The 7,147-nt window shown below is 49.9% G+C and overlaps 1 protein-coding gene across 2 annotated transcripts in view; it reads left to right on the forward strand.

Annotated features, from left to right (window-relative positions):
* Positions 1 to 4,633: 4,633 nt before the first annotated feature.
* LOC107108572 (BTB/POZ domain-containing protein KCTD12-like) overlaps positions 4,634 to 7,147 on the forward strand; it is a 7,364-nt gene continuing 4,850 nt past the window's right edge. The window contains exon 1 of one of the 2 annotated variants that reach the window (XM_015409026.1): positions 4,634 to 5,066. The gene's annotated coding sequence lies outside the window, so the exon portion shown is untranslated. The remainder of the gene's footprint in view (positions 5,067 to 7,147) is intronic. The other variant, XM_015409027.1, reaches the window with a different exon arrangement.

Genomic DNA, 7,147 nt, shown 5'->3' on the forward strand with positions numbered 1-7,147 from the left:
TAAGCTGTGGCAGCTCCACCTTTGCACAGGATGGGCTATGGCAGCCCAGACTGCCTCTGCGTGGATTATAAAATCCCTTTGCATATAAAATCAGGCGGTCTAAAGCAAAGACTGTTCCCCACCACTTTAGCCAGGAAAACCACAGGACAGCTAGATGACCAGTTACAGTTCAACAGTCGAAGCCCAAGTCTATCCCAACAGAAATCACATAGACTCAGTGCTGCACATAGAATCAATGCCAGGTGAAACTATTTCCCTGGCTGGCTGGTACAGACTGGGCTGCGATGGATCCAGTAGCCAGGTCTCAGCTGCTGGATCAGCCTTTTCCTTCAAGGTCAACAACATCATGGAAGAGAGTTATTTTCTTATTTTCTCAGCAGCAGCAAGGTTAGGGAGGAAGAATTGGGGGCAGTGGCCCTGTATGCCCCTGAAATCAACCTTGTCAAAAACAACAACAACAAATAATACAATAAGGCTCAGAACCCAAAGAAACTCAGACAGTGAAGATCTGCAAGTAGATTGTACTATAAATTTACACACATACTCTTCAGAAGTAATAAAAAGTGCAACACAACCATTCACATCTGCTGTTGGAATCTGAAAATAGTGATTTGCTGGGGAAGGTTTCCCAAGTGGGCGCTGGGATCACTGTGTACCAGCTTCTGGCAAAGAGCAATGGTGGGAAAGTGTTGAGCCAGAGCTGGGGCTGATTTTAGAATTTCATTATTTTGTTATAGTAGCTCTTTTCAGAGGATTTTGGTAACAGATATGAACTGGGGAGCTGCTTTGGGAATGTGTAAATAAATTAATATGGCCATACATTATTTATAGTATTTCAGTTCTGCTTTTCACCTTGCACAAATCAAAATCTGATGCAAACGATCATTCATGTTCCATACAGAATATTCCTTGGGGAGGGAATTCTCCACTGAGCTGGATTCAGGTGTGGCAAAGGCAGGGCTGGCTGTATCCCGCCCTCTCTTGTATGACCCCAGTGACAGTGACTGAAAACTCAAGGAAGGGGACTCTCAGGTGAGCTGGATTTGGCACAGTGGGGTGGGGGCTGGCTGCTGCTCCTCCTCCCTTTGATGATCTAATGTTGATCTCAGCTCTGAGTTTTCTGGGGCATGAAATCAGGTTTGTCTCAAGTGAATCTTATTCCTGGATTCTGGATGTCTGCCCACAGAGCTATGATCCTTCATTCTCAAATTACTACACAGGAGGGACCGTCTGTTTACCAACACTCCTGCTTGCTTGACAGGGCACTATTGTTTGGAAGGCCAAGGTTCTGTTTCACTGCCCCACAGAGGGTCCTGCATTCTGTGGAGAGTCATAGCCCTGCTAGCACATGTTTTCTTGGAGTAGCCAGGAATGGCAAACACAAACAGAAAATATGGATGGACTCTGGATAATTGTACATTAATAATAATAAAAGATTGTGACATATAGTCAGAAAGGGTCAGAAAGGCTCAGAACGATTAAATAGCAGAGGGTTTTGCTTAGGACAGGAGCTGGCTAGGGGTCTTGGCTAAACCCAGGCCAGTCTACAACATTCCTATAATGATTGCCTTTCTGGATCAGACCCACTTCCACTGAACATCAAATCAAGAACCAAGGCCCTCCTGGTACTGGGCTAAGAATCTATTATTTAAAGGAACCACCTCTGAACATGGATGTTCCATTTTGCTGTCTTGGCTAACTGCTGCTGAAAACTGATTGGATCCTTTCTCCCTCTCAAGGCTGGTTAACCAAATAACAGATCAGGCGCTCCTAGCTGAGGGACCTGCCAGTGCACTTCCATTCTGTTGCTAAGAGGCGGCTGCAAAATTCTGCAATCACACCTCCTTCACTGAGACTTTTGGGGCAACAAAATTCAGAGCTCAGATGTGACAGTCCCCCCCCCCCCCCCGAGCTCTCAAGCAAATTTATCTAATGATAAATTGCTTTTGCGAAAATTTGATGTTCTGTCCTTGTTGTTTGAATCCCACCATTAACTTTCCCAGTTATGAATGCAGTGTTGGATTTCAAGGTTTTATTTAAAAATAAATAAATGAGAGACAGAAGGACTTAATTTGGATAGCTGATCCTTTAAGAGTGGCTATGGCATTCAGTAACAAGAATTATGGTTTGTTTTTATATTTCAAAGGCTATCAAATCTAAAAGATGATCTAATGAGAGAAATGCTGGACCTCAAAGACTGATGTTGTTTTTATGGCTGCCTTGTCTGTCGGCCCAGGGTGAGAAATCCAAGCCAGCTGCTTCCCTTTCAACTAGAACTCTCTGTGATTTCACAAATACTGATTTTTCAGGGTTCCGGAGCCAACCAGCCCTTCTCCACCCCAAACTGGCTTTGATCAAACTGTTCTTGGCCTTGGGCCAGAAGCTCACACTGGCCAGCTGGCCTGGGCAGGAAACAGGCCTCCACCATCATCTGCAGGGTCAGCCTTTCCTTTACATATTACCTGAAGCTTGTAGAGATCCAGCCAGCGTTTTATGAGTGAGGCCTCCATGCAGAACAGGAAAACCCTCTCCACTATTGCTCAAATGAGTTTCTGCAGACTGCCAAGGCTCCTAAAATGGGCCTCTTTCCATGCTCCTAAATACCCATATCAAGTATTATTTTCTTATGGATCTTTTGCACAACTGTACCAGGTTGCATTCATGTTCATTTCACAACCATGGTGCTTTCTGTCATGAGAATGGACAACAGAGATCAAAAAGTAAAGTTTCTGTATCATAGAAGGGTTTCTGTCCGTGCTCTGGACACACTTGTTTGCCACAACCATCTCGCTTTCCTCATTTGCATCCCAAAGCAGTTCAACAGGTCTCATCTAATGGTATCCCTCCCTCCATCTCATTTTCCAGGCAAGAATCCTGCACTTCAGAAGGCACCAGGTCCTAGCCACACTGCCAAAGTGGGCAACAGGGACCAGGCCTAAGGCACAAATTGTCCCCAACCTTGGAACAAGCTGTTTGCGGTTCTGAGCCAGAGGCTTCCGTTCACGGAGCAATCACCAGCTTTTGATTTGTGATGGCACAGCCGACTCCATCAATACTGCTATTGATCAGCAGCAGAGAAACGCAGCCGGGCACTGTGGAAGCTGCTGCCCTGGGCTTCTCCTCCTAACAGGGCCCACCTGCAGCCAGACACTGTTCTGGGGAAAGAGAAGAGCTGACTTGTGCATTGCATGGTGGACTTGAAAACAAAACTGAGAAGGGCAAACCATTCCAGCCCCCGCTTAGCCTTGTGCCTGTGACTAAAGCAGAAGCTCTGGAGCCACAGGCTGAGGCAAAAAGAAGAAGACAGAAATGCAGACTCATCTCTGAATGCCCCCAGTGATTCCGCAAGTCCCCTTCCTGTTGGCCACCCACCCCTTGCTCCATTCTCAAAGTGGCCTGTTGCTACTTCTGCATATCTCTCTGCTTCTTGGTTGGCAGTTGGGGAACCTGATGGTGGCACTCAGAGGGCTGGGTTGCTGAACCCTATCGGTTCCTCTGCTGCGTTCCACATTGCCAGGTCAGCAGCACTGCCAAAGCAAGCAACAGGAGAGGCACCCCTTTCTCCGGCTGCCCTGGGCCCAGAGGATGGTCTGAGAGCACAAGTGAAGCAGGCTTCAGCCTGCCCAGAACAGCAACCTGACTGTGAGCACCACAGAAGTAGGAATTCAGTGTAATAAGCAGACAAAGAAGTGGGTATGGGATCCCAATAGCAGGATGGGCAAAGCAAACCTAGCTTGAGGGGGGTCAGGGGAGAGTCCAATGGAGGCAGGGGTGGGGGGTGGGAGCCCATCCCTGTCCTCCTAGCAGAGCCTGCCCAGAAAGTCGTGTTGGTGTTCCCCTTCCCCACCACAAGGCTGAAGCATCTCGGTTTTTCCAAAATGACACCCACAAATCAAAGTTGGAGGAGAAACATGGCTGCCACCGCTGCAAGTCCCTCCCTGAAGCAATTATTCGCATTGCTGCACAGGGAAACGGCGGCTGTAGTCGGTTTACGACTGGGGCAGGTGTGGGGGAGGCTCCTTTCAGGAGGGCCAAGAGGTTTCCTGAGAAACATCACTCCTCTCCTGCTGCCCTTCTTTCCTCAGCAAGGCCCGCGGCTTGCCTAATCCTCAAGTGCCAGGCGCAGGCTTCTCCACTGGGTGCAGCAGTAGTCCCAGGTGCGGTGGGGGTGTGAGGAGAGGGAACTGGCCGGGCGAGATGCCTCCCGAATGGCGCTTGCGCTGGGCACGGGTAGGCACTGAACTCTCATCAATGGAGACATCAGTTGGGGGACGGACATCGCCCAGCAGGCGCGCCCGCAGACGCTGGTCTAGATCGGGGACCGATTCCTCTCCTGCGACATGCAGAAAAGGAAGCGGCTGCTGATGAGGTGCCCTGCCAGGGAGACTCTTCTTTGGTGCCAAAGGGACGAAAAGAGCCCGCCGGCGGCCTTTGAGATCCCCTCCAAAGCCCCTCTCGTGCGATCTGGCTGCCGCCGCTCCGCCAGCTCCACGCATCCATCCTCCCCCCCCCCCCCCCCCCCCCCCACTCCTGGCGAGGGAGCTGGAACGTGTCGTAAAAGAGCAGGGGGAGGGCCTTCCAAGGCTCCTGGCGATAAAAAGCAAGCCAGAGGGACAGAGGAGGACGAGGAGGAGAAGCGGACAGCCGAGCCAGGCGGACAGCTGCGCTTTTGCGCAAAGGCGCCAAGAGGACAAGCTCCGTCCAGCTCGCTCAGGCAGAGGCGCATTTAAAGGTAACGGCTCCTCCACCAAGGAGCTGCAGAGAGGGACAGACGGATTTCCAGCCTTTGTCCCCCTGGAGCTCAGTCGGCGGAGAACCACCCACGGCAGGCCCCCTCCCCCCTGCCTGGGATTCCGCCAGACACGCTTCTTGCTTGCCTGGATGGTCCTTGCTTGGAGGGCAAACCGAGGCTGATGTGCGGAGGCTGGAGGGAGTGGAAGCGCTCTCCGGCCCTGGAGGAATGAAAGGAGCCTCCTAACCCAGCCGATCCTACTCTTGAGTCGCGCTGCAGCCAGCTGGGAGCTGCTGGTTTCCTCGGCCGCTTTGGAGAGGGTGCATTCGGAAAGGTGGGAGCCGATTCAAGGCTGGCGTTTGGTGCATTTGGCGTGTGTGTGCGTGCGCGCACGAGAGAGAGCGAGAGAGCCTGTCCAAAACCAAAGAAATCAAACCGAAGGGAGGGATGCGCGCGCGTGTGTGTGTGGAATTGCTGCCGATTGCTTTCATTGGGAATTAAAAACCTTGCATGTTTCAAAGTCTCGGAAGACGCCGGGAGGGTTGGGACCTCCTGCGGGGGCTCATCAGAGTCCTTCACTTCAGAGAGATGAGTGATTGTGGGAGGGGGGAGGGGGGAGACGAGTCTGCACACCCTGAATGGCAGCGGAGAACCAGCCAAAGCCAGACGCGCCCCTTCCGCTCCAGATCTGCGACCTCAGGACTCCAGACTCAATCGGTTAGCGTGTCCCATAAAACACTGTTCTTGGCTGGACTAATGGCCAAAGTCTGGGCAGAGAACAGATTCCTAGAGAGAAAAGATTTCGCTGTGAGGACAAATGGTCCCAACTGCGCGGCCCTGGCAAAGAGGGGGAAACCACGTGGACCTCCGTGCAAGTAGGAAATGGAGAAGGTTTTATGAAGAGAAATGTATGGCTTTCCAGCCGGAAGTTAAGAATTAGTGTTGGTTGAGACCATTGCCTTCTTTCTCCATGGAAGGCTTGTCCCTGTAGGAAGGAGCGTGAAACTCCTGCAGTTCCACACTTGATAACTGCACAAGTGGCCTTTTCACTGTGTGTACAGGTGAGCTGCCAGATGGTAAAGGCCTTTTGCTGTCAAGCTAGGTCATTTCCCTGGAGCTGTGAGAGGCTGGGTTTTCAGAGGATGGAATAACAGCCAGCGCTTGTAATTTCTCCTGGTCCCTTATCAAACAGAGCACTAACACCAAGGCGGGGGTGGTGGTGGGATTAATAGGAATGAAATAAATAAATGTGTGTACTGTACACAGTGGATGATGGCTCTAAAATACACGCAGTCTTGTGTCCAGGGATCTTTGGATCTCTTAAAATGTGCTGAGGAAAATTTATTTATCCCGGCTAATACTTAAAAGGTTCGGGGTAGGGGAGTCAGAAGCAAAACTGTGTTGCCAGCATTGGTAGGAAAAGAATAGGGTCCCGAGTTGCTGTTCAAAGTGTCTAGGAGAGAAACGGTCCAGCATTCCTGAAATGAATGCTCCTCGAAGAACTAGACCTGCAGCACTGTGTAAACACAAGCTCTGATTGTTGCACTTCTTGGAAACAGAGAAAGGGCTAGAAAGTGCAAGCGGAGCAACGATGGTTTGGGTCAGGAGGAGCGACTTTTGAAAGGATTTCCTATTCCTGGAGACGCTTCTTGTACATTCACCCCTTACTACAGAGGGGGTTGTACATGTGATCTTGTAGAATGTTTTCCCCCTATTTAACAATATGATGCAATCTGAATGAGTTGAATGGCATGTGACACAGAAAATCCAAATTCCAGAGGGGTAGCCATGTTAAGTCTTTTGCAGCAAAATGAAACTGGAGTCCAGGGACACCTTAATGACTAACAGAAGTTATTGCAGCTTTTATTCCAGACATCCAAAGTATTCATACAACCCAAACACTGTGGGCTACTTTAGGGATGCCCAATGGCTTGTAGACTCCCAGAGGGGAAGTTTGTCCCTTTCCTCCCTTCAAACAACACACACACACACACAGACAGAGTGCTTGCAACTTTTTTTGAGTGTACCTTGTGGCAGGGCAAGAAGGAGGCTGATGTTCATGCGTCACAAATCTAACGTTGCCTTACGTGAACTGGCTTTCTGGATCCTGGCCTATATAAATGAGAGAGGAGCTGCTTGCCTTATGGGACAGATTTGGCCGCACAATGAATTCTGATAACAAGGAGTTTTAGGTAGCCTAAACAAGGCACAGAGAACTGGCTGCTGCACATTCTATGCTCTTCAGTCCTGTATCTGAAAATGTTACACGATCCTTTTGCATTGGAGCAGCTTCAGTCTGGGGGGAAATATGCAGTTTTCCTTTTGTCAGTGTCAATGATTTTTCGTCAGTTTGAGGTCAAAGTTTGTTGATTCTTGGCTACTTAGTGAAGAGATTTAGAAATACAGACGAGGGGT

This window comes from Gekko japonicus, unplaced genomic scaffold, assembly GCF_001447785.1.
Source record: "Gekko japonicus isolate JY-2015 unplaced genomic scaffold, Gekko_japonicus_V1.1 scaffold19, whole genome shotgun sequence".
NCBI classification, from domain to species: Eukaryota; Metazoa; Chordata; class Lepidosauria; order Squamata; family Gekkonidae; genus Gekko; species Gekko japonicus.